Genomic DNA, 27,508 nt, shown 5'->3' on the forward strand with positions numbered 1-27,508 from the left:
AAAGACAGTAGTAGTGAGAGTGAAAGATGACGGCCTCTTTGGCCAGGTGGGGCTACAGAAGATGGAGATACAGATGATGGGTTCCAGATACTGGGTGTGAAGGTGGAGGTATGGAAGTCACCAAGGGCCTGTGGTAGTGTCACTACTGAAGCAGGGAATGCCCTGTTTGGTCCAGGTGGGGAAATCATAACTATGGATTCTTTAGACTTCCAGTGGAAATGTCAAGTGTGCACGATGAAATGTTTGGCTCCAGCCAGGGAGAGATCTGGGATGGAGACCTCTTTGTGGGTCTCCTGTGTGTAGAAAGGTAAGCAACACCTTGAGTACTGTCCAGAGCCTCTGGGGAGAGCACAGAGCGGGCAGGTGAGAGGGCCTCGTGGCCAGACAGTGGCGACTTTGCAAGGGAGGAGAGGAGGAATAGGTTCATAGGTGGGAGATGAGCCGAGAAAGATCCCATGCTAGGCTAGGGACTACTTTGAAAAAAGAATGGTTAAGTGATAAATTGTAGTTTAAAAGGTCATGGATTCATTCATCAATCAAACAATTAGTGGAAGTTTTTTTTTTTTTTTTTTTTTTTTTTTCTGGGCCAAAAGCATTTAAAAACTGGATTATAATGAGCGTGAGGACCGCAGTCTGCTTTCTTCCTTGACTTGGCTTTCCTGGGCCAAGTCAAGAGCTGGTGTGAATTATTTGTGTTTTCTTCTGGACCTCTCTCACATTTTTGTCCTTTCTAGACTTCTTTTTTTTTTTTTTTAATATTTATTATATATTTTTAGACACATATGCACACTCACACAAGAGGCGACAGGTAGAGAAAGGAAGAGAGATGATCTCCCATCTGCTGGTTCACTCCCCAAAGGCCCGCAAGGCCAGGGCTGGGAGCCAGGAATGCAATCCCGCACTGCCAAGTGGGTGGTGGCAGGAAATTACATACACACGTGTGCTGCCTCCCAGGATGAACAAGAGCAGGAAGCCAGGAAGCTGCACTCTGGTGTGGGATGTAAGTGTGCCAAGAGCATTGCAACCACTGTGCCAAATGTTTGTGCGCTTCTTGACACTGCCATCAGAGACTAGCAGCAATAAGGAAAGGAAGTTATATCAAAAGCTTTTGTTTTTCTGATTTTTTTCTTTGATTTGTAGATATCTGATGGTGTAGGAGTTACATGCTAGGGGACCTCAGTGGCTTTTTAGAACAAGAGTGTTTTTTTGGTCACTGATTATCAAAACGGGGTGTTGCTTAAACTTGACTACAAAGTACCAAGCTATAATATTTTTTTCCCGTGAACAGATATTATTTCAGAGTAATTAAAGCAAAAGTAATGCATCAAAGGAAAGGAAAGAAGTGAATACTCTTAAGGTGGTAATATACACTTGCCAACTATTTAACATTTCAGCATCTTTCTGTGTTTTAACATCTGAACATTAGCAGGTGATGACAGCATGAAATGAAGTATGGGCCAGTATATAACATTATTCTATTAACAAAGCAGTTATTTTCTCTCCCTGAATGATATTTACCCTTGAAGAAGCAGTTTTGATATATCATAAATCCAGTATTGGCAGACCACGCGGCATAATGGAAAACTCAGGTTAACTCAAATAGCCTTTTATTTAGAGAGAAAGCAGAGTGCTGAGAAACTCCTGTTCTGGTTCACATCCACTGCTGTTGAGAGTTGAGGCTTTCTGATGGCTGTGTCTTTTGGCATGCAATGGCACGCACGATAGGAAGGCTGGCAGAGCTGACATGGAGGCCTCACGCTGCGGCGTGCTGTGCGCACCAGTGGCAGAGCCGGGCCTGGCAGTCATTGGCGTGGAGGTGGCAAGGCCGCTCTGCTGGGGTTGAAGCTCCCACAGATGTGCAGGGCTGCACAGGCCCTGCACAGGCTCAGCTCCCACCCTCGGGCAGCTGCTGGACTCAGAACTGTCCATTACTCACCCCGTCACAGGGAAGCACTAATGACCACACCTTGTCTCAGAGTGATAACATGTAAAGTCATTCTTTTGTGAGATAAGTCACTGCATTGCTTCTCGGGAATGAGACATTTGGATATGAGAAATGGTCATGTAAACCCTCCTGTGTTGGCCACCTTGACTGATTCAAAGGTAACAACTGGGCCCCCTGTCTTGAGGCCACTTGTGTTCTTATTGCAAACCACACAAAACAGAAGAATAGCTAGAAATTTATTTTAATGTTGTTAGGCTATAAGAAGAATGTGAAACCTAAGAAAAAATACATTTTCAACAAAGGGAGAAAATGACCAGAAGATATCTTAAGTTTGATCTAGGCATTTTAGTGGTCTCTTAAGGAAAAAAAATAACAAGAGGAACCCTGCACTCTGGACAGGAACTTATAAACTCCACCCAGGTGACTGTGGATTTGCGTCCCTTGTGTTCAGCAGTGTCAGCACTTTCTCCTCTGGACTCCCTTATTCACAGTTCACTTGTCTACGTCCATCACGTCATCATGTGCCCATTTCAGAGGTGCACACCCGGGTGGGAGACTCTGGGTGCTGTGCATCCCTTCCTGGTGCCACCTCTCAACCACTGTTTTGCCAAGAGCCCCTGTCCAACTTGGCCATAGCCCGAGTGTTGTCCTCACATGAGGGCTTGCCCGTGTGTGGCGAGCAGAAAGGTGCAGCTTGTCAAGTAATTCTTTTCCATGTGCGCTCAGCAGCTGGGACTTCCCCTTAGCTGCCTTCATCCAGCTGTGTGCCCTGATAAATGGGGGAATTTCTGCTTCTGCTTCCAACCCTCCGCCCCCTGCCTGAGCACTGCCATCTGGTGCCTGCCCAGCCATGCCTCACCCTGTTGTCCTGCTGTCCCCCAGCCCCTCGTGACTCGTCCAGACACTTATTTGCAGAACTGACCCCTCAGTGTCCTGCCCCGTGTCGCTCTGTGTGACTGCGATACTCACTGAAAGCGCAATGGTGAGCTGGTCAGAACATATCAAGAATTCTTGGAGAAAAACAGTTACAGAAATACTGCTTGAGTGGAAGATAGAAGTCCATATGTTTTTATTTGATTTGGCTAAGATAGTATGGTATTAAATTATCCAGCCATCCATATTTATAGCCAAAAAGTCATTTTTGTGGTAGCTAAGTCTAAAAGAAGTCTGCAATAAATAGACATCCTTAAATAAAATCAGCTGCCTTCTAATTTTTATTGGCTTCAATGAGAGGCTAATATAAATAGCATTTTGTTTCTATCATAACACAGTTATTAAGGCAAAATAGTCAAACATTATTGTAGTTCCTCCTAATTATGTAATTGCTATTATATAAACCAATTTCCTTTCTGCTGGTTAAGGAAGAGACTGTATTTTATAGCAGTTCAGCAAAGTCACTTGTGTGCTAATAAAGCGCCGTTTGTGTCCATCTGTCAGTGGTCACTCACAAGATTTTAATTGACATCATCATTACCTATTTGTCTCCAGAAGAGCAACACACAGACGTTCTTTTTTCTTAGAGTGAATTTGTATGAAGAACTTATTTTTATGTTCAGAATAGCCGATGAACACTCACTCCAGTTGGAAGAGACACTGGGCTCTTTGTTTAGGAACCAGGTATCTCTAGCTCTGTTCCTGGAACTGGGTTAGAAGTGTTTGCCTGCTTTGCAGGCTCCTTTGCCTTGAACTTGGGCAAATTCCAGATGTTCTCAGGCCTTCTGTAGTCAAATAGGAGGGATAGAGCCATACTTTTAAGGAAACAGCGTGGCTGTGACTCTTGCCGACAGGGTGTCCTTGCTGGGATGCAGGTCTCCTTCATCATGGATGCGAGCTTGGCCAGGAAGGGCAGCTGGCTTTGATGGGGTGAGATCTCTGACTTTGTGACACTGGAAGACATTTGTGTACATGGTCCTCAGTTCTTAACTCTCCCAGTAAGAAGTTGAAGGAAGTCCAGTAGAGTTCCTCTTAAATGATATGGAAATGGTAAAAAGTGGATGATGCTGACATTTAATGCTTATTTATGAGGGTTCTTTGAAACAGATGATAGAAAGGAAAGAAGCCAGCACATGGAGCCGTGGGCAGCTCACAGCGGCAGAACCTGGCTCCGCGTCCTCCCTGTTCCCACCGACTCCCTCCTCCTGTGATTCAGGGGACGGTCTCATGCTGGCAGGGATCTGTGTGTGGGATGAGAAGGGGGGACGTGCACTTTACTGGTGGAGGGCACAGGCTGTGTCTGAAATCCACTGGCCATATATGTGGTAGTTAAGTGATGGAGCCTTGGGTCAGAGACTCAGCAGCTGAGGATAGGGTCAATGCCCCTGACCCCCAAATCCCCTGCCGGGCACTTGAAGAAAAGCTGAGCAGGATAAAGGAAGCGGGGTTCAGTTCCATCATCTCTGTGGTCAGCGTTCATCCCACCCTTAAACGCTGGCCTCTCCCTGCCAGGGTGCTCAGAGAATGGTTTTCTCATCTCAGTTTGTACCTTAACCACGCCTCACTGTGTGAGTGTGGGTTTAATTTTTCTAAAATCACCTGATTACCTAAGAATGCCCCAGATAAGCCCCTCTGCCAGCTTAGGGACAGCTTGGTGGCCCTGCCTTCCCTCAGCCTTGTGCTTAACACAGCTGGGTGACAGGGGTCTCCCTGGTTCTGCTTGGCACAGCATGTAGTGCAGGTTTGTCTTCAGTGCACTGCCTCTCAACAAGAGAAGCTCCTGAGGATACCAATCACACTATATTGCATTTTCAGAGTTGAAACTGCTCCTGGCTCTGCATGGGCCAGGCATGATGCAGGGGCAGGGGCAGGGGAGCCGTGAGTCCAAACAGGATGCTTATATCTCAGTGGGGCCGTCTGGAACAAAGGATGCAAAGGTTTGTGACATGATAAGTGCCCTGTAGATAACCCAGGGACAACAGGGAGTCAAGGTGTCTCATCTGTAAGGACAGAAGCCTGAGAGAATGTTGTCTTAGAGGTCATCACTGACCATTAGACTTTCCCCTCACTGCTGGATACAGCATCCTCAGGATGAGAAAAGCTGAATCAGAAGACTGGTTTCCCTCTGTCCAGGGACATGAATAACCCCATTGTCCTACCAGGTGCAACGTGAAGTAAGGATTCTGAAAATCCAACACCAGTAACAGCCCCACCCCCAGCCCGCCACCATGCATCTGTGAGCATTGCACTCTGGGACAGAAGGAGACACGGGGCCACTGCCAGCCTCTGTCCACACGGTGTGTGCTCTGAGTCAGCCGGAGCTTCCTACTTCTCTGTCTGCTACACATCTGAGACAGTCAAGATGGCTGCCAGTCTTCACTACGCCTCATGTGAGGATGGGGTCTGGATCCCCTCACTCTGGACCTGGCAAGCTCTGGGACCACTCAGCTGACAGGATGTGATAAATCCTGTCCACTGAGGCTGGCAGCGTCCACTTCCTGTCCCGTGGAACGCTGGCTCTGGGGGACTGCCATGTCGTAGGCCCAGGAGTCCTGAGGCTGTCATGCTTGTGAGAAGCCCAGGCCACGTGGAGAAGCCCAGGATTCTGAGGTGCTTTGGGAAGAGAAGGAAGGGGAGTTACAGACACCGAGGTACCAGACAAACAAGAAGGAGACCCTGGTGTAAGAGGATCCTAGAGCCTTAGCAGCTGTAACAGACTCCACACAGGCCAAGAACCACCCAACTGAGCCCTTCCTGAACTCCTGGCTGTTATGTGTGGCCATCTTTTTTTTTTATTATTTGAAAGTCATAGTTACAGACAGGGAGGGAGAAACAGAGATCTTCCATCTGCTGGTTCATTCCCCAGGTGGCCACAACAGCCAGAGATGGGCCAGGTAGAAGCCAGAAGCCAGGAGCTTCTTCTGGGCTACCCACATGGGTGCAGGGGCCCATGTACTTGGGCTATTTTAGGTTGCTTTCCCAGGCACATTAGCAGGGAGCTGGATCAGAAGTGGAACAATGAACACTCAAACTGGTGTCCACATGGGAAGCTGGTATTGCAGGTGGTGTTTCAACCCTCTGGGCCCCAGTGCTGGCCCAGATGTGTGGCATCTTAAGGCGGTGAGTCTCAGTGTGGTTTAAGACCTGGGCACATATCACTCCCCAGGCAGTGATTGGGGCAGAGTCAGTCTGCCCTAATCTTCACAGTCCCTGTGCCCCCAGAAGCAGCGGCATCTCCCTCTTGTCATTCTGCATGTATTTCTCATGGGTCTCTCTAAGACATTCTCATCCCTTCGAGCAGGGATCCCAGAATTATCCAGGATCATTGAAGGTCACATATGTGGACCCACCTGGCTCGCTCACAGCAGAGCCCTGTGTCCCTTAAGTACGAGAACCTGGCTGTGAGTCTCCCCCACCACACTGGGCAAGGGAGGGTTTCCATTCACCGTGGTGCTTCCTAGCGTCTAGAGCGGTCTCATACTCAGTGAATGTTCCTTGGAGAGGGAATAGCCTACAGAGCGACATCTAGAAAATCAAATACAAGGCCCCGCTCAAGCAGAAACAAAACTGCCTGCCAGTGAAATGGTCATCACTCTCAGCAGTCCTGGGAGATCCAGTTTGCAGTCCACACCTGCTTGGACCTGAGGATGGACGTCAGTGCTGGTCCAGCTGGGCGTTTGGCCAAGGGCCTGGCCTGTCCTCACCTGTGCCTCAGCAGGTTCCCAGGGAGCTGATGTCGTTACCCGCAGCTGCTATGACACAACAGCGCTGTAATAAACGAACAGCTGTGACCTCATCACCTCTGCGGCCAGGACCTCCTTCCCTGTTCACTGTGAAGGCTCTGGCATCAGGAACGCAGGGCTGGGCTCTACATGAAAGCAGAGATGGAGATAAGCAGGCTGGACAGAGATAAGATGGCACAGAGGTTGGGCTTCCCAGGCCTTGCTGCTCTAGGCCTTGTTTGTGATGGGCAGGAGTCCCCCGCAGACTCTCAGCCCTGGCTGTTGCTGACATCGTGCTGTCCGTGACACTTCATTGGGCAGACTCCATACGCATTGGCCTCCTGGGATCCAGGAAAGAATATTCAGGATTAAATAGCACGGCCTGACTCCTTCGTGAAAGCAGAGGTGTTGCGAGGGATTTCCAAGCACAGCCAGTGAGATAAAATGGCAGCTTAAGCTTTACTCCTGCCAGGTGACCTGAGATAACTCACAAAATGTGCCCTTTCCGTAGAAGGTTTGCACGGAGCAGTAGAAGGTTTGCACGGAGCAGTGGCTGCAGGAAGGCCCCAGAAGCTGTCTGAACCAGACATAAGGCTTGGGGCGCTGCTGGCTGTGTTTTGCAGCTGCTCCTCAGTGTGCAGTTCGAGACATATGAATTGTGTAGGTGAAGGAAGAGATTTACCTAATTTTGTTCTAGATCGAAAGAGAGAATAAATCGCGTTGCTTATTTTTTGATGAAAGAGAAGGCTTTTGTGATGGGTTGGCCTTTAATGAGCTTTTTGTTCCACTGAGTACGCTGAGGTTTAGTGCAAACAAAAATCGCGTGGTCTTGTTGGGGTCGAGCAGCTGCAATGTGGGTTTTCAGATGTGTAGACAGACCCTTGCTGGCCATCCGAGGGTCTGCCCCCCTGCCCCCGCCCCGCCCCAGTAACATTTCAGTGTTGTCTGCCGCCTGAGGAATGTGTTTGAAACTCAGGGAGAAAATCTGGATCCTCCATCGCTTGTATTATATTTCTTTCTTTGCATGTCTGTCATTTTCATTGGAACATTCAGTGAAATTAGGTCAGTTATGGTTTTTGTTAGCAATGCAGTTCTTGTGTTGTACACACATCCTATGATGTTTCTAATTATCTCTGCTTTTTAACATCCATCTGAAACCAAATCCTTAACTATGCATGGCTTGGAGGTGTCTCCCTCTCTCCCTCTCCTTTTTGTTTTGACTTCTTTCTGGGACTAAAAGGAAACTTAATCTTGCAACAGCAAGATATCATATTTTTTGGTTTTACAGGTAGATTGAAAGTCCAGGCTTAAGAGGGAAAGATAGGGGTAATTAATGGTTATACAGTTATAAAGGGACATTTTTGGAGTAATTAATTGGGTGATTGTGCCTATTCTAAGAACTAGAGTGAAGTTTATCTTTGAACTTGATAGCAACACAGCTGGAGCCTTGGAAATGTCAGTGCTTTGCCTCGGGCCAAGAGCTCCGGAGGTTCTGTCTGGTGAGCTGTGTTCAGTTTCCAAGGGTAGGGAAGCAGTTGGATGGGAGTTCTGAGGTTCTCGCCATCTCAGTCTCTGCTGCTTGGCAGAGGGAGAATCCGGGAATAGCGACTGAGTGCAAGCCGGCTTGGGCTCTTCTTCTTCCTCTTCCTCCTTCTCTTCCTCATCCTCTTCCTCCTCCTTCCTTTTTCTTCTTAATTAAGTGCTGATGGGACTGGTTGGGTAGGAGGTTATAAGAAGCATTCCCCTGGGGACTGGTGCTGTGGTATAGGGGAAAGCTGACATTTTGGACACCAGTTGACATCCCGGCTGCTTCACTTCCCACCTGACTCCCTTGCCAATGTGCCCAGGAGAGCAACGAAGGATGACCCAAGCTCCTGGGCCCCTGCACCCATGTGGGTGACCTGGAAGAAACTCCTGGCTTCAGGTTGGCCCAATTCCTGCCCTTGGGGCCATTTAGGGGGTGAACCAGAGGATGGAAGATTCTCTCTCTCTCTCTCTCTCTCTCTCTCTCTCCTCTATCTATATATCTATCTATCTATCTCTATTTCTATCTCTGTAACTCTTCCTTTCAAACAAATGAATCTTCAAAAAATAGCATTTCTCTGATACCTTTTAACAACAAGACTGATGCTCCTAAGTCTGGTTTATCAGGTGCTGGGTCAGCCCAGCTGTTCAGCTGGGCCTCCTGGCAGCTCTGAGTGGCCTCTGAATGCCTTCAGATCCACAGCTCTGTGCAGAAACAGGACTTGGCAATGGATTCTTGGTGGAGCTCTTGCCAAGGACCCTAGGTGTGGAAGAATCTCAGAAGTCCAAGAGTGAGAGTTGATGCATGGGAGAAATCTAGAGAGAATTCGCTTAGAACCACCCCTCCCTGCGCTTTTCTCTTCCTTCCCCTCAGATGCTTTGATTGAGTACTTAGCAGCTGCTGGGGAGAACAGTGAGCTGTGAGGACCATCTGAGGAAAGAGTGGGAGATGGTTCTTGCCCTTAAGGAGTCTACATCTGGTGACGAGGACATACATGGGAACAAACTCACTCTCCGTTCTGACCGAGATACCGCAGTGTGGTGAACCGTGTCCATTGAGAAGGTATGTCCAATACCTGTGCCTGTAAACTTGCTTGGAAATACGGTCTTTGCGGGTGTGATGAAGGATCCTAGGACGTGATCATCTGGAATTTAGGATGCAACCTGAATCTTTGCGTCCTTGTAAGAGAAAGCAGAGGGACCTCTGAGACACAGGGCACACACAGAGAAGCAATTGCCCTGACCGAGGCAGAGACTGGTATTTGCAAAGTCAGCTAAGATTGCCAGAAGCAGCCAGGAATTCACAAGCAAGGATTCTCCCACGCAGCTTCCAGAAAGAACCAACCCACAGCATGGATTTCCAGCCTCTGACTGTGAGAGCATGAGGTCCGTGGTAACAGCTGCCTGTGGCAGCTCCCACTCTCACAGGTAGGTGTAAAATCTGTCCAGGATGGAGCAAGGAGCTCCCATGTCCAGGGTTCAGGGCAGGCTGCTCTGAGAGCTGCTTCCCAGGCGCCGGTGGGGAATTCACCGTCAGTGTCTCCAGGAAATGCTGAGTGATTCATTGTCACTAGACGATGAGCAATACAGAAAAACTGGAGCCCAGTGTGAAGACTTGGGATGACATGCTAGGGATATGGGCCTGGGTCTCGGCTGTTTGTCTTGAACCTCTGTGCTACAATGCAGCGTACCTATGCAGTACGTTTTTTATGAATAATCATGCTGAATCTTCCTCAAGTTACTTGATTTACTCTCGGTTAGAGAAGACCTGAGCTTATTATGTGTCTTATTTTATGTCTTCATGTATCTTATTTAAGACGCAGAGATTGAAATACACAGACAGGGGCCAGTGCTGTGGTGTAGCAAGTATGGCCGCCGCCTGCAGTGCCAGCATCCCATATGGGCGCCGGTTTGAGTCCCGGCTGCTCCACTTCTGATCCAGCTCTCTGATATGGCCTGGGAAAGCAGTAGAGGGTGGCCCAAGTCCTTGGGGCCCTGCACCTGTGTGGGAGACCTGGAAGAAGCTCCTGGCTCCTGGCTCCAGATCGGCACAGCTCCAGCAATGGCAGCCAACTGGTGAGTGAACCAGTGGATGGAAGACCTCTCTTTCTCTCCATCTCTGCTCTCTCTGTATAACTCTGACTTTCAAATAAATAAATAAATCTAGAAAAAAAAAGAAAGAAATGCAGAGAGAGAGAGAGAGAGAGATTCCATCCACTGACTCACTCTGCACATGCACACAGCAGCTGGGGCTGGGCTGGAGCCAGGGGCAGGGGCCTCAGCTCAGGTCTCACCTGTGGGCTCAGGAATCCCACCATGTGATCCTCTCAGGCTGCGCACGAGTGGGAGCCTGAGTCAGGAGCCAGATCCGGGCACCGAGCCCATGGCCTCCGATGTGGGAGGGGGTCATCTCAACCCCTAGACTAAAAGCCAGACCCAAGCCACCCAAGTTCACTGACAGTTTAGAGATCACCCAGGCTATTGGTATCAATTCATTGAAATAACTCACGAGAGTATTTATTTAGAAGCTACTACATGCCAGGAATTCTTTTAGGGGCTGGACATGAAATAGTGAGCAACAACAGCAGAAATGACAAAATCTTTGCCTTCATGGAGCATGTGTTCTGCTGGAAAGGGTAAGCAATGCATAAGCAAGCATCCTCGTGTTCTCTGGGATGATGCATTATGGAGAAAATAAAATAGGGTGGGGGACAGGTGAGCCGGTGAGCCGCTCACTGGGCCCAGAGTCAGGCTCCCTGGAGACGTTCCTCCTTCCATCTGCTCAGGGCTGGAACACCGTGCCAAGCCCTGTTTAAAGGTTCTGCACCTAGTGTCTCATTTAATCCCCCATTCAGTAGAGCACTCATGATTTTATTACAAATGAAAACTGAGCGTTAGACATAAAATAACTCCCAGTGTGTATGGCATCATTGAATCTAATTCTTAAAGTGTTCTCTCTCGTTCGCACTTTCTGCAATGGTTGCTTCTTACCCCGACCGTTGTCCTGAAATTGTGTCCACTCAGTGGACCTCTTCTTGTGTGTGACAGCTCTCACAGGACACAGGGCAGAGACACGTCCAGCTTCTCTGGTGTCAGCATTGCTCCTCCCAATCACGATCAGTGCTTCTCACTTGAGCTCTGAACCCCGGCTCCCTCGGCCTTGTTGGGTAGGGCTCTCCCTCTGGAATCTACTCCTTGATGGGAAATGAGGAGGGAGGCTTATGGGAAAAGAGTAATTATCCCAGCTGGGGCCTCCCTGACAGCTCTCAAATGGGGCAGAGCTGCCAGGCTTCCCCGGGGACCTGGAGACTGAACCAGGCTCTGACAGCATGCAACTCAGGAAGTCGTCCTGAGTGAACAGCCTTTCCCTCTGCAGCCAACATCAGAAATAAGAAATCTTTCTACCCTGGAAGCCTGCGCTTGTCACCACTGATTGTTCTCTCTCACACTTGCTGCTTCTGCTTTCTCCTGTATCTTTACCAAAACCACTGTTGCACTGGTCACCAAGACGTTCTTGTTGAAAGAGCATGAGCATATCCCAAATTATATTTGTTTGACAAATTTTAATTTTTGATTGACACAGAATTATTTACCTGTTTTGGGTGCAGCATGATGGTTCAGTGCATGCATTCATTGTGTAATGGTCAACAATGGTGCATTGTATGTTTGAAATAGCCAGAAGGGAGGATTTATGTGCTCATCATAAAGAAACGCTGAAAGTTTAAGAGGATGGACACGCCGATTGCCCTGATGTGACGTGTTTGTCGTATTTCCTAAGTGTGTGGTGTGAAGGTGTTTTGGAACTGAGTGAGGTTAGTAGGGTTACACTGGGCTTGGGCAGGATGGAGATGCTCGGGTCACTGCAGCAGGAGTTTTTGCCTTTAATTTCAAATGCAGGGACTTCCTACAGGAGTTGTGTTCAGCTGAGTATGTGAGCCTCACTGGCTTCCCTGTAGCATGCATGTCCACAAGGATGTCACCTGTCACCTGTCCCTTGTGATGACCGGGGGCAAAAACCTGGTAGTGTGTGGATGGGGAGGAGGCATTTGCTTAGTAGCCCATCAGAGACTTTGATATTTTTAGCAATATTCTTAGAATTTTTCAGGATGATAATTGTTAAAAATCCCTGAGTGTGGAGGAACACATATTTTGACTCCTAGAGTTTTCTTGTCAGGGACCTAGAATGAGAAAGTTTAGCCCTATCCACACCTGGTTAGCACACACGTGTCTTGCAAACATAAGGTGGTTTATGATGGAGTTGATATTATTTAGCTTAGTTTCTTTTTTTTAAGATTTTATTTATTATTTATTTGAAAGAGTTACAGACAGTGAGAGGAGAAACAGAGAGAAAGGTCTTCCGTCTGTTGGTTCACTCCCCAGTGGCTGCAACAGTCAGAGCTGCGCCAATTCGAAGCCAGGAGCCAGGAGATTCCTCCTGGCCTCATGTGGGTGCAGGGGCCCAAGGACTTGGGCCATCTTCTACTGCTTTGTCAGGCCACAGCAGAGAGCTGGACTAAAAGAGGAGCAGCCAGGACTAGAACTGGTGCTCATATGGGATGCCAGCTCCACAGGCAGAGGACTAACCTACTGCGCCACAGCACCGGCCCCCAGCTTAGTTCCTTATAACCTGGTGTTGAGAGATTTTTACTGCCCATTTGGGGTCCCGTCATTCATCCTCTGTATGATGGTGCTGTGAGTCCGTCGTAGGCTTCAACTTGAGATGTTTATGAGGATGGTTCCGATTTTGATGTATTGAGTTCTCTTGGATCATTTCAGTGCTGGAGGGCCGTCCCTCCACCCTCACTGTGCACGTGTCTGCTGTGTACAGCCGGCCGCCCTCAGCAGGTGGGAGGCCTGGGGCACAGGAGATCCTTGCCAGCGGCAGGGGAGTGAGTGCCGGGAGTGTTTAAGCTGTGAATATATGAGGCAGAGCAAGGACATTGCTATGCTTCAGTGTTCAATGCACAGTTAACTTTTTTTTGGCTTTGGGTTTGTGACTAAATTTAAGTGTGAGAGGATTTGGTGAGTGTGTATACCTTCTGCATGAAAAAAGGTGGTTTGATGATGCTATGAAATTTTTATTCCTCCAGTCAGGTACATGGCAATTCACACGGTCTTAGGCCATAATCATTACCTCATAAATGACACCGTGGAAATGCGGCCACATACTTTGACCTACTTCAGTCAGTCTTAGAATAACAGCTGCTGGTGCTCGGATGGAGAGCAGGTGTGGGACCACCTACAGCACCAGCCCCGAAAGCTTGCATCAGCGTGAGCACAGGCGCAGCTTCCCGAGGTGCCAGCTGCCAGAGCTGGGAGGCAGGCACGCCATCTACCTTTCACAAGCACTGAGGTTAGTGCCAGAGAAACCAGCGCAGGAGACAGCCATGGCCACGGTGGAAGCGCTCGGCCGGCAGCCAGTGCCCCAGGACCCGGTTCAGAACATCACTTGTGTTCCCCTGTGTGATGCGAACAAAGCTGGGAGGGGCTGCGGTGGTTTAATCCATTGGAGGGTGTTTTGCATTTGCTTTCACAAGACAGGAAGTGATAGAAACTGCCTGTGTGTGCTGCAGGGAGGGCTGATGAGGAGCGGGGAACTTAGAGGGCCAGCAGACTTGAGGAGAGCCCCCAGTGAGGGAGGTCCTGGTTTTACAGCTTGAGAACCGTGTGACCCCCTGTCCAGAGGGAAAGTGTGCTCCACCATACCTGCCCACAGGAGAGCTACAGAAGCCAAGGAAGTGCAAAAATCATTAGGAAATCTTTCCTGGCACGCACAAACAGAACGAGCGTGCTCCACTGTCTTTCATGGGATGGTTGAGAGACAGGCAGTAACAAATGCACCCTGGAAAGCCTTGTAAAATCTTGAGAAGTTGGCTTGCATTTGCTTACACCCAGATCTGGTTGGCTGGTATTTTTTTGCACTAGCAGCGTATCTCAACGTTCTGGTTAATTTTATAGTCTAGAAGAAGGCTTTATGGTGCAGCCGAGGGTGAGCCAGGATTAAGTGTCAGAGGACCAGCAAGCTGGGGGCCCTGGGGGCGGGGGCGGGGGCGGGGGCTGGAGAGCAGCTCCTTGGCCTTTGTGCGTTCATCTGACTTGAAAGGACCACGTGTGCTCTGAGTAAGCTCACCCATGGTGACCGGTAACATGGCCGCGTGGTGGGTCGGTGCGGCGGGGCGGGGGCAGTTTGTTATGTGGGTCCAACACATTTCTCACCCACTGAGATCTATCTCCCATGCAGTTGATATCCTGTGAATAAAACATTCAGCACTAGGGCAGCAACCATTACACTGATTAAAAGTGAATCCTATTGTGTTTATCCTCTTTGGTGACCTAGCACCCTCTGAGGAGAGTAAATCCAACATGCATGTGTCTCACCGACTCCTAAGTCAGCCTTGGCTCTTCTGTTTGAAAGGCCTAGGACAGGTATGAGGTAGATTATTGCAATTAAAAAGTGGAAATCTGAAGAAATTCCTAAAATTTATCTCCTGTATTGGAAAGATGTTGGAATGGGCTGATACAACAGAAAAGACAGCCTTTTTAAAGCACCCAGAGATGCATCTTCATCAGGTATTTAATTTTTTTTATGAAAAAGTTTTATTTGGGAGCCAGTGTTATGGTGTAGTAGGTTAAACTTCTGCCTGCGATGCTGGCATCCCATATGGGCACCGGATCATGTCCCAGCTGCTCGTCTTCCGATCCAGCTCTCTGTAATGGCCTGGGAAAGCAGTGGAAAAGGGTCTGAGTGCTTGGGCCCCTGCACCCACGTGGCAGACCTGGAAGAAGCTCCTGACTCCTGGCTTTGGATTAGCCTAGCTCCAGCCATTGTGGCCATTTGGGAAGTGAACCAGCAAACAAAAGATTCTCTCTGTCTGTCTGTCTGTCTCTCTCTCTCTCTCTCTCTCTCTCTCTCATATCTCTTCCTCTCTCTCTCTGTAACTCTGCCTTTCAAACTGTATCTTTCAACAACTAAATCTTTTCTAAAAAATTTTTTTAGGAAAATTTTAAGTTGAAAGCAAAATTGGAGACGTACTGAGACTTCTTGTGCAGCACCACGTGCACACCGCCCGCCCGGGCACTGTCCCCACTGCCCTGTGTTGCAGTTCATGAACCTCAGCGTTTTTCTACAAGGAACTCTCCCACATTCAGCTCTCAGTTTTGTAGATTTAGGAGTTGTGTCTTGTTCATCATTATATCCTTGTAGCCTAACTAAGCAGACAGGAAATCAATGCGTTAGGATAACCACTGCGGGTTCATTATCACCCAGTATCCGTTGTTTACATTAGAGCTCACTCTTGAATCTCTACGTTCCGGTGGTTTGACAAATGTTTAATGACATGTGTCTGCTATTGGAGGATCATCCAGGTCAATTTCACTGTCCTAAATATCCTCTCTGCCCTAACCCATGCACCCCCCTCTCCGAACCCTGGAAATCAATGGTCTTCATTGTCTCCATAGTTTTGCTGTCCTAGGCTGTCCAGTAGGTGGAATCATACAGTGAGTGACCTTTACAGACGGCTCCTGCCACTTAGTAATGTGCAGGTAAAGCTCCTCCGTGTGTTTTCATGGCTTGATAGCGCACTTGTTGTGGTACTGAATAGTACCCCGCTGTCTGGGTACAGGCATTTTATTTTCAAGGTAAGGCTTCTGCTGTGGTAGAAGAAATGGCAAGGTGGCTTGCTCAGTGGGCAGAGAATGGACCGCACCGGCCCCTGTCTGCACCAGTGGAGGCTGAGCTAATGAAGCTGTTCCATTTTCCTGGGAGAGCAGGGGTGAGTGTCCATTAGGGGTCATCCCCTCCATCCTGGAGTTTCGTCTCATCACAAGGGAGCCGCACTGAACCGAATTCTCTGCACGTTGGACTCTGTTAGAGAAGATGTGGCTCCCTATGTAGTTTCAGCATAGCACGTAGGCTTCTCCTTAGCGAAAGGCTGGATTGTTCAGTGGATAGGGAACTTCCCCTTCAGAGAAAATTCACAGCAGTCAGGCCTGTCCCACGGGGAACTTGTGTCCTTAGTGTGGTGTCACTCAGGAGGACTGGTTCTGTTCTGTACAAAGGACAGCTCTGCATCAGCAGAGTTTAGTTCTGCTTTTCTTGGGGAACTTGTATAGAAAACTTAGTCTTCTTTAGATTCAATAGTGAGAGAAAGAAGGCAGCTTCACCTAAAAGGCAGAGCAGGTGCAGAAGAGACGTTTAAAGTTGGTATGAGACGTTTAGTCTGAGGACCAGCACAAGAATCAGTTACTTACATAACCACAGGGTGGAATAATGGAGATCCACGGACTGACTGGTGCGAGTTAAGGAGCGTTGTTTGAAGCATCCAGCGTTGATGCTGAATGTCACCACGCGACATGTGGGTGTTGTGGTTGGTTAGTGAGATGTGTCGTTAGCATTTAGCTGAGTCCTGACACGAAAGAGCTGGTGCTGCTGACTCAGTGCCATGAACATCCAACTCATCAGAACAGAGCCTGTTGTCGCGGTGAAGGACTCCACCTGCCAGACGCAGAACCAAAGACTGATTTATGGTCCCGAAAGCACACGCACCAGCGAGTTCCAGACCCCCCAGTGGCCTGCCATCTTGTCTCAAGCCAGACAGGCATGACCTTGTCCTGAGCCATGAGCTTCAGCACTGCAATGCTCCCCCCTGATGTGTGACTCAGGGCTGCCTTCCTAATACTTTCATCTTTGGCATGGTCTCTGGTTCTGAGCTGAGTTTTATTTCAGAGTGGATTTATATGAGGCATTGTAACCAGTGCATATAGACATTTCCAGACCAGATCCTGCAAAACATTAGCTGTATAACCACGGAGAGAATCAAGAACCACTGAACAGTCCTACTGGATGCAAAGACAGATGCAGCTCTGACTGTGCCTGCATTAGGTAGTGAAGGAGACTCCTCCCCTACCTCTGAGGAGTTGCGAGTGAGTGTGGAAGAGTTTCCTATAGACACACACCTACGGGACAGCCTAATAGAAGCAATAGCACAACAACACACAGCAGAGAAATTAACTTTGTGGGGTAGCAGTGCAGGGAGTGTGTCACGGAAGGCTTCGTTGAATTCTCTAGAGAGACAACAAGAGGTGGAAGGGAAATTATAGGTAGAAAGAATTGTGTGCCGTGGCACGAGAGAAAGATGTACTATAGAAGTTAGAAATGAATTCCTGTTGGAACATAAAGATGAGAGGGAGAGAGTAGAATGGAGGAACTCCCGAGAGTCAAGGAGAAGCCAGATCAGGAGGTAACTTCTGTGCCATTCTGTAAGGAGCTGGCACTCGTCCTGTAGACACCGGAGTAGGTGCAGCAGGGTTTAATCAGCATAGTGAGTTGGTTGCCCTGAAGTTTTAGAGAAGAACTTGTGTACATCCTTGAGTGACTTGGAAGATGACAGGGTAGGGTAGAAGGAGACCAGTTGGGAAGCTGTCATCATGTTCAAGTGAGAGATGGTCACTTCTAGAACTGAGCAGATGACATCACGCAGAGAGGAGAGGGACACGGGCCATGGGCAGAACTTGGAGGTCTTCCCAAGTATGAGGGATGAGGGAGGAACCTGTGACCCTGAGCTTGCTGTTCTCGCGCAGTAGTCACAGCTGCACGGAAGCCACAGTGAGGTAGAGAACACCAGGGGGAAGCAGCATGTGTGAGGCTACGGTAGGCGGGCAGTGAGACTAAAGCATTCATGGCTGGGCAACCTGTGTTGCAAGGTCTGCTGCTCACAGAGGGTCTGGCAGGTGGTGGGATGTGAGCATCTGGACTCCCAGGTCGGGTTGGCACACTTTGCAGGGGTGCTCAATTCTTTAGTTCTTTGCACACAAAAAATACACTAAAATTTGCATGCTTAATGCCACTTGCTGGAAGTTCCGCTTGGTAGGGTTTAAGATGCCTGTTATTCCAATGGACATTGTAAATTTCCATTTCAGAAGCAGGTGTCTAGCCTAGTCCCCCATTGGAATGCCTGGGTTCAGGTTCTGGCTTTGGCTCCTGACTCCAGCTTCCTGCTCATGCAGATGCTGGCAGATAGCAATGACAGCAGAGGTGGCTGGGTTCTTGCCACCTGCATGAAAGACCTGGAATGAGTTATCGGCTCCCAGCGTTGGCCTCTGCCCTGTGGTTGTGGGCATTTGGGGAGTAAACCAGTGGATAGGAATGCTCTCTCTCAGATAAAGAAATCTCAGATTAATAGATAAAAATGTTTTTTAAAAAGCCTATATTAATTTTGAAGTTTTTTTGTTGCTAGTCTTGTTTCTTGCCTTTTTTTTCTTGTAGAGGGTCTCTGACAGTACCTACTTTGGGTCAAGAGAGGTATTGTGCTTCTCTAACAGTCCGGCTTCCTCTTTTCTCTCTTTCTTTCACCACACTGTCCTCACAATAAATAATAAATAAAATAATAAATAGATAAATAAATAAATGCAGCACTTTTCCTGTTGTCGCTAACCCTCGCAGCAACTTTCTGTAGTGTGTCTTAGCTCTTTTGAAAGATGAGTAAGTTGGTGGGGACAAGCAGAGCACATTGTCCATAACAAACAGCTAGAATTTGAACCTGACCATTCCAGTGCTTTTGTTTTGTTCTTTTCACAAGGTCACTGTATCAAAGAAGGTAAAACTGGATGGAGTTTGCCCTAGGAAACCCCCACCCACCACCATCCCACAATGTCTTGTTCTTAACCACTAGCATATATTGCCAATTACCTTCCACTTGATTTATTTCAGTTAATTAAAGCACTTTTTCCTGCTTTGAATAAGAATCAGGTAATATTCCATGGAGTCAAAAGATGAACAAAGGAAGGCAGCACTCCACATAACCCAGCACTTCTCTCTGCCATGTTTGTCATGTGAACAAGCGTCCAATCACACCTGAGACAACTCCATCATCTAGAAGGGCCCAAGGATCATGCATCCATTTCACATAAAAAGACAAACTTGTATTTGGTGGCTTGTTAGATCTCCATTTACAAACCTTTTCGTGGGGATTGCACAGAGTATAGTTTTTTCTTGGAAAATGCCCCTGTCCACTTGAGAAGATTGTGTGTGTGTGTGTGTGTGAGAGAGTATGTATTGGAAGGAGTGTTCTGGTAATGCCAATTATGTCATGTTTATTGATAGTGATGTCTTCTATAATAATACTTATTTTCTATCTTCATTTTTATCAATTATTGGAAGATGTATATTGAAATCTCTCTGATAATGAATCTATTTCCTTTTGCAGTTTTATCAGTTTTGCTTCATGCTGAAACTCTGTTTTGCATAAATGCTTATGCAGCTCTGAATGAATTGAGCCATTGAGTTTTATGAAACAACTTCTTTATCCCCAGTAGTATTCTTTGCTCTGAAATCTGCATTGTCTGATATTCATGTAGCTACTCCAGTTTTCTTTTGATGTGTGTCAACATTTTAGCCTCCTTTATTCTTTTTTTTAAAGATTTATTTATTTTACTTGTAAGTCAGAGTTACACAGAGAGAGAAGGTGAGAGAGAGAGAGAGAGGGAGAGAGAGAGAGAGGGAGAGGTCTTCCATCCGCTGGTTCACTCCCCAATTGGCTGCAGTTGCCGGAGCTATGCCAATCTGGAGCCAGAAGCCAGGAGCTTCTTCCCGGTCTCCTATGTGGATACAGGGGCCCAAGGACATGGGCCATCCTCCACTGCTTTCCCAAGCTACAGTGGAGAGCTGGATCAGAAGTGGAGCAGCCGGGTCTCAAACCAGCGCCCATATGGGATGCTGGCACTGCAGGTGGTGGCCTTACTTGCTACGCCGCAGTGCCGGCCCGTAGACTGCTTTATTCTTAACTCTTCTGTGTCTTTACATTTAAACTATAATTCTTATGGGCCCATAAACTTGAGTCTTGTTTTTTTTTTTTTTAGATCTAATCTGACAGTCTTTCACACTTTCACATTTAATTGGAGTATACAGACCATTTACATTTAGTGTGATTATGATACATCTAGGCTTAAATATATCTTCTTGCTCTTCATCACACCCATTCTTTGTTCCTTTTGTTCTCTTTTTCAGTCTTTTGAATAAATTAAATATTTTAAAGATTTTATTTTGTCTCATTTCCTGTCTTATTAGCTATAGATAACTTTGTTTTATCATGTCAGTTGTTTTTGACTTGACAGTTGTCAATCTAAGTAACAAATTGAGAGAAATTCTCCAAAGAGTAAAACATTTATGTGGGACCAGAAAATCATGTATTTGTGAGTACTTGCGACTCAGAGATGTTGAGGCAGGGGAAGAAAACATGGGGAGAATTACACAAATGTGTCAGTCAAAAGGCCGAACAGGTAGTTGTTGGGCAGATGCCTTTGAGAATTTTCTGTGAAAGGTTACAAAGGGTTTTATACAACCTAAAAGAAATATATCTTCTAATTCCATTTTCCGTAACTTTTTGAAGTCTCCTTGTATATGTAAGAGAGCTGCTGCTTCATAACCTCCCAGCTTTATTTTTTTCATTTCTTTTTGTTGGAGTTTGAAGAATGTGATTCCATTTAAAATTATTAATTTGCTTGGAAGACGGAGAGCCAGGTGCACACATGCGCACATGCATACATACAGATATTTCCCATCCACCAATTCACCCCTTCAGTGCCCAAAGCAGCCAGGCCAGAGCCAGGAGCTGGGAGCTCCACTTGGGTCTCCTAACTGCTGCACCAAACACATTTTGATTCTGACGCGAGAGTCACACGGTGCAGGCCTCTAACTTCTCACGGTCTGTCCTCAACTGGTGTTAGACCACTCTGTGATTACTGAAGAACAGTTTACTGCCATGCATACCTTGCAAACCTTTGTGCTGTTGTTGTCAGACATTTCATGTTTATGTGGCTTGTTGTTTTTAGTTAACCGTTCACCTTTAGGAAAGAATTGAGTACAAGTAAGACCAGTTTCTATTTTGCCTTGTTTTCACCATCCCAGGGCTCCTCATGCCTCCACACACACCATATTTCTATCTGTCATCATTTTCCTCATGCCAAAAGGACTTCCTTTGACATTTCTTGCAGTGTGGGTTGGCAGTGGGCATTCTTTCAACTTTCATATATCTGACAAAGTGTTTGCTTCACTTTTGTGAAATGAAAGACATTTTCAGAGAGTTCCAAATGGGCGGGTTCTTTCCTTCTGCTCTTTAGAGACGTAGGTGTGCTTTCTTCTCTCACCTGTGTTATTTCCGATGAGAAATATGCTATTATCCTTACCTTTGTTCCTGCTTATGTAACTTGTCCTTTTTTTTGAGGCTTTTAAGATGATCTCATCACCAATGCTGGTCTGTGAAGTAAGCTGGGGGAAACTTGGAACAAGCCTAGGTACTGGGGTGTGGGGTGCAGGATCTAGAGCCTTCTGGTAGGTGGCTGGCTGGGATCCCCCCAGGAGGGCAGGGGGCTCAAATTAGGAGTCTGTGGGGTAGAGTGGGCCATCTGAGTAACAGTACAGGAAATCCTGAATCAAGACACCCTTGGGTTTCTGCCATCAGGACTCAATCCAGAGTTCTGTGGCGACAACATAAGCCTAGGGTGGAAATGGAGTGTGGCTAAGCCTACACAAGGAGGCATTCGGGAGCCTACTGGAAGGGCAGGGAATAGCAGGACTGAAAATGACCCCAAGTAAGAGTCAAGCAAAATACTAGAGGTGATGCAGGGGAACTGAAGACCTGACTCTAAGGTTCTAACTACACAAAGGGAACCTGTAGACACGTCCCTCCCTCTGCCTCTGTCTCTGTCTTTCTGTAAAGATTTGCATGGTAGATTCTTTTACTTTTCCAAAATTGTTCTTTCTAAATGGGCAACAAATAGGAAGCACTTTGCACAAAGTAATTAACCAAAAAAGTATTTTTTGTAAAATGTTCTTTAATTTCACAGACTATTAATAATAATGTTAAGAAACAATTTTGTGTAGAGTTTTTGGAATAGTACTGTAAAGTTTAAAAAAAAAGTCTGAATGAACTTTTGCTATTTTCATGTAATCAATCATATTAAAATTTTTTGCATTCAATGCATTGTGCTTCACCTTCCTGTTGTTTGCCTCTTGTTCCAGAGGGGCACATTCCTGCCACCTGCGTCTATCTTTGCAAACAGGGCACTCCTCTGACAGCTCTCATTTCGTCTGGTTAAATAACTTACTACTCATTGTCACACAGGGACGAGTCCGTAGTCACCACAGGCAGGGTGACTCCTAATGGCTTTTTCAGCAACAGCGTTCTCTGTTTCTCGCCCAGCTAGTCAGCAGTCTGGCAGTCGGTTCTCTGCGATGAATCAGAGTGTAAGTGCCAGGCCATTTGCACCATCTGCCAGAGGAGCATCTCCGGAGAGTGGACGGTGCGTGCCTGGAGGGCTCAGGCGAAGCCTCAGCTCCAGCGATGAAAAACTGACAGAGCAGAGAGCCTGGGAGGAGGGGGGAGCTGCCGGCGGCAGCAACAGAGGCACCCACCTGCTCATGAGCCAGGGAGAGTGCCGGCATGTGGTACGCGTTCAGCATCAGCGATTTTTCCAGAATCCGAATGGCAGGACGAGGCTGAATTCCTGGGAGAGGTAAAGGGTGGTGCCGGTGAAGACGCCCAGTCCTGCTTGCAAGAACATCGGCAAACACTGATGCTTTTGTCAGCTCTGGGTTCCTCGGGGTGAAATTTCCAAGTGCATCCTTTGGGGATGAAGCTTTAACCACAGCGCAGGAAAGCTGTTTTGAGTCCTGACTGCATACCTCCCCGGGTGCTCTTAATTTTGGTTTCTTCTTCTTCTTCTAAAGAGATATTCAGCATTCCCCCAGTTTTTAAGGTGATTGCAAGATCTACTGGCTGAAACCACCTGAGAGGGCAGAGGGATGTTGGTGTTGAGAAACACACAGTGCCTGGCACCGTGGAAGAGGTGTAATAAGCCATTCCTTATTGTGGACTCCTGTAGCTGGTTTTCTGCCATGACAGCCACCACCTGAAATAGGAATAACTGTCTCCCGTGTGATGTTGTCAGCTTACATGTACACACATGTGCTCGTTACACACACAGACACACACATCCTTTCCTGTTCACTGGTGGTGTCAAGGTGTAAAGACTGTCATCAGAGTCATGCTTAGTTTTGGTTCTCTTTGAGCTCAAGATCATTGTGTTTGGCCACTGTGCTACTGTGACCAAGGACTTGAGGCTGCGTAACTTCATAAAGAAAAGAGGTTTTTTTGGGAGGCTGAAACTCCAAACAGCCTGACGTTGGCTGTGAGGCCCTCTCGGCTGTATCGCTTTGTGGTGGCAACATCACAAGGGTGCACGGGTGGGAAATGTGAAAGGGAGAGAGTGCAGGACAGGAAACCAGAGACCACGGAGGGCCAGGAGCAATATCCCAGTGTACCCAGGGGTTAAAGGTGCCGCCACCTCCCAGCACCACCACACGGGGCCAAAGTTGCAACACATGGGCCATTGGGAGGCGCACTCAACCATCTCCAAACCATAGCACCCCGTGGCCAGTGTGGAGCCAGTTCTTAGGCACGGGTCTTCCGAGCCCCAGGGTCTTGCCTGCTTCGCTCCTCCCTGTTACACTATGCTATCTTTGTTGCTTAGTCCCAGCTTGCCTCACTGTTGACTGCAGGCTGAAGGAGGTGCTGTGGTAGGACGGGCATCCAGTTCAGAAGGTCAGACCCGATTCCAAACCGTCTGTCGTCTTGTGAGAGTATACTGGTAGCAATAAACTCAGTGTAAATCATTTCCCTGGCTGCCAAGCAGTTAGAATGTTAAAATCTTCCTCTCTGAATCTCCGTGTCTGCTCCCTCATCTCCAAGTCCTGTCTCTCCGTCCCTGTCCTCATTCAGGCTCTTGTAGCTTCTCCCTTGGGACCTTGGGACTGGCTTTTCTCCCTCTGCTCCTTACTGTGACACACACGGCAGCTCTGATGTGACCTCTCACACCCTGCCTACTTCCGGGCAGTCTGAACCATCTGCCGTTTCCTGAAAGTAAAATGTACAAAACAGCTTCGAGTTTCTGGATGCTTCTCTCTGCTGCTCTAAGCCCCTTATCTCCTCTGCTTGACAAACTCACGTCTAAGACCCAGCTCAGGGACAGACATTCACACAGTAGTTAAGACACTGTTTGCAATGCCTGCATCCTCGATATGCCTGGGTTTGAGTCCTGGCTCTGTTTCTGGTTCCAGCTTCCTGCTTTGTCCTCCCTTGGAGGCAGCGAAGATGACCCAGGAGCTCGGGTCTTTGTCAGCTGTTTTGGGTATCCAGGTTGAGTTTCAGGTTCCTGGTTTCAGCCTGCCCTAGCACTAGCAATTGGAAGCATTTGTGGAGTGAGCCAGTGGATGAAAGATCTTTGTGTGTATGTTTCTGTTTCTCTCTGCCTCTCAAATAAATAAAAAATAAATGTATAAAAATGTAAAAAAGACTACTTTAAAGTAGCCTCCCCAGAGTTTTCAGGCCTTCTCCTCTTGACTGTTAGCCCCTGTTTATGTTATTTATGTTGCTATAATTATTCACTAGTTGCCTTGACTCTGATGCACCAGGAGCACTTCTTTTTTTAAAGATTTATCTTATTTATTTGAAAGTCAGAGATATACACAGAGAGAAGGAGAGGCAGAGAGAGAGAGAGAGAGAGAGAGAGAGGTCCTCCACCTGCTGGTTCACTCCCCAGTTGGCTGCAGTGGCTGGAGCTGCGCCAATCCAAAGCCAGGAGCCAGGAGCCTCCTCTGGGTCTCCCATGTGGATATAGGGGCCCAAGGACTTGGGCCATCTTCCAGTGCTTTCCCAGGCCATAGCAGATAGCTGGATTGGAAGTGGAGCAGCTGGGACTTGAACTGGCACCCATATGGGATGCCGGCGCAGCAGGCGACAGCTTTACCTTTTGCACCACAGCACCGGCCCCACCATGAGCACTTTGAAGGAAGGGTCTGAGCTACAATTTCTTCAGCCAAGACCTCTGCACGGTGCTTGGGAGCTAAGAGGTGTTTGATGAGAATCTTGAGTCCATTGTTTCTGAACTCCACCTTAAACCTTTGTGAAATATTGTTGGTATTTAAGGGAAGTATTTTATGGAGTGTCTGTGGTGTGTCTTCAGGGGGAAACATCTGAACACAACTGGGAACTACTGAAAGGAACTTGACAAATTGTCTACTTTGTAAATATATGGCCCGGAGATGGCACAGTTCCTCAACTCTGATCCCCAGTGGACCAGAAGCTGCAATGGCCATGTCCGTGGGGATGAATCTAGTCTTCAACTGATGCTGATTCAGTGGAAGACCTAGAGTACCTGTTGGCCAGGCCTGCTTGCCTACTTCCCAGCCCCTGCCCCGTTCTCTCTCAGAGAGGATGAATGAAACCTGGGAGTTGTTCTCAAGCACTCTGGAGACTCTCTCACCCTCCTGCTGTATTCATCAGCTTTTTGTTACTATAAGGAAATACCTAAGACAACTCACTCTATGACGAGAATATATCTATTTAGGTGAGAGTTTTGGAGACTCGAGTCCAGGACTGGGCAGCCCATTTGGTTTGGCCCCTGGTGGGGTGGTGGAAGGAAATGACAGAGCTTATACAGAGGATGGATCTCACAGTGAGCCGGGAGGCAGAGTGAGTGGCTGGGCCCAACTCAGGCTTTTATAACCAACTCTCTACTGAGCACTGCCTACTGAAGGTGTGCACCCAGTGACCACAGGACCCCTCACTGGGCCCACCTCCTAAACATTATAATTGGATGAAGTTTCTACTTTCTAAGTACCATTAGTATATGACTTTGGGGCTTAAAAATAATGAGTTTGAGGGCCAATTTGTGTTCTTACTGTAACACCCACATTCACCCATCACCAGGTCTAATTCTTCCTCCTTCAAGTGTTGCACATCTACCCTCTTTGTTCCAATTTCAAAGCCAGCGCCCTGCCCAGGGACTGCATCCACCCCCCACACCCTCATCACAGGTAACTGAAAAGGGCTGGGGCTTGTTTTGTCTCCTTCATTACCCATTCTTTATAGTGCAGTTCAGTGATTCTTCTGAGAAGCAAACGTGACTGTGCGTTGGTCCTGCCTAATGATGGCATGGTTCTCCCGCAGCCTGGAAGTAGAGACCAAATTCTGAGGACCTTCGCAGGGACGTGACTGCTTCCATCTCTGGCAGGTCTTGGCTCACTGTTCTCCTCCTCCAGGCTTTAGCCATACTCAATTATTTGCATTTTCCCTAAAAGTGCATTTTTTTTTGGTGTTCAGATTTTTGGACACAATGTTCTCTTTTTCTAAAACTTCCCACCCACCTCCCAATTCCCAGCTTCAACTTCCTACTCATCTTTCAGTCCTTCACTTGAACATGATCTCTTTTGAAAGAACGTTTTTATTCTCCAGCAGTGGGTTAGCTGCTCCTCCTAGGTGCCCAATGAATACATCTCTTATGTCTCTTACCACAAGCACTGTGGGGATCTCTTTCATATTTGTCTTTCTCACCAGACCCTGAATTCCACAAAGAGAAGACTACGTCTTATTTCAATCTTCACTTCTAAAACAATGTCTGGACACAGAAATATTTGTTTACCAGATAAGTAATTGTCAGTACCTAGCCACATAAATACATTGGGCAACCTGAAATGCTTGCAAGATCTGCTCAGGCAGAACCCTTCATCGCAATACCGTCTTGACATTTGCTTCAACCCAAGTTCTTAGACAATTTAAAAACCCACACCTACTTCCAGTTCAGATCTTTATCTCTTTGTTTATGGAGGTGAAAGAGTCAGGCCAGCTAATTAGAATGGAAGGATCTGGGCTGTGCTGCCCAGCCCTGCATTCGAAGGGTCTCTATATCTTGGCCTCTGCTAGTAAACTCAATGTGAAGGAGAAGTGAAGCTAGGATGAAACAGGTGAGTCTTCTTAGGGCAGGAACAAATTTTAAATTTAAGACAAAGCAGATTATTTAAGTATGAAATATTTTGAGCTTCCATCATAAAAGGACAGAGAAAAATGTTTGTGAACAGAGAAATAATCCTCACCCCCTTGGTAACTGTGGAGGGCAAAATTTACTTAGGGTTCCAACTTGTCCTTGGGTGATCTCATTTAGAAGGTGTTGAAAATAGGCTGTCACTGGATACACTTGACTGTGCCCAATTTCAGGTCTAGGTGTCGTGGTGTATTCATGCGACTTTTGGGAGGCCAGTTAAAGAAAGAACACACACACAAAAATACATGTACACACTTGCTCATGCATGTGCTACAGCGAGTTGTTAGCAACAATTAGCCTGTTGGATAATTTCTTTAAGTTCTAAAAATGTAATCAAGCTATTTTAAAAAATCATGTTGCTAGTACACTTAGAAAAGCTTTAGAAATCTAAAAATGTAGGACGGTGCCTTTCATGGTCAAATCTGTTGATGTTTTGAGAAACGGTGAAAGCAACCATGATAGTGGTAACTATTTTGGGAAACAATTGTTCTTCTGAGGGTGGTTGTCG

The 27,508-nt window shown here is 47.3% G+C and overlaps 1 long non-coding RNA gene across 5 annotated transcripts in view; it reads left to right on the top strand.

The window, feature by feature from the left end:
- Positions 1–4,392: 4,392 nt before the first annotated feature.
- LOC103348944 (uncharacterized) overlaps positions 4,393–27,508 on the top strand; it is a 60,456-nt gene continuing 37,340 nt past the window's right edge. The window contains exons 1-2 of one of the 5 annotated variants that reach the window (XR_011379087.1): positions 4,393–9,552; positions 10,679–13,477. This is a non-coding gene — a long non-coding RNA (uncharacterized lncRNA). Of the gene's footprint in view, positions 13,478–27,508 lie in introns of all 5 variants that reach the window. The other 4 variants (XR_011379090.1, XR_011379089.1, XR_011379086.1 and 1 more) reach the window with 4 other exon arrangements.

The sequence above is a fragment of the Oryctolagus cuniculus genome, chromosome 9, assembly GCF_964237555.1.
Source record: "Oryctolagus cuniculus chromosome 9, mOryCun1.1, whole genome shotgun sequence".
Classification (NCBI taxonomy): domain Eukaryota; kingdom Metazoa; phylum Chordata; class Mammalia; order Lagomorpha; family Leporidae; genus Oryctolagus; species Oryctolagus cuniculus.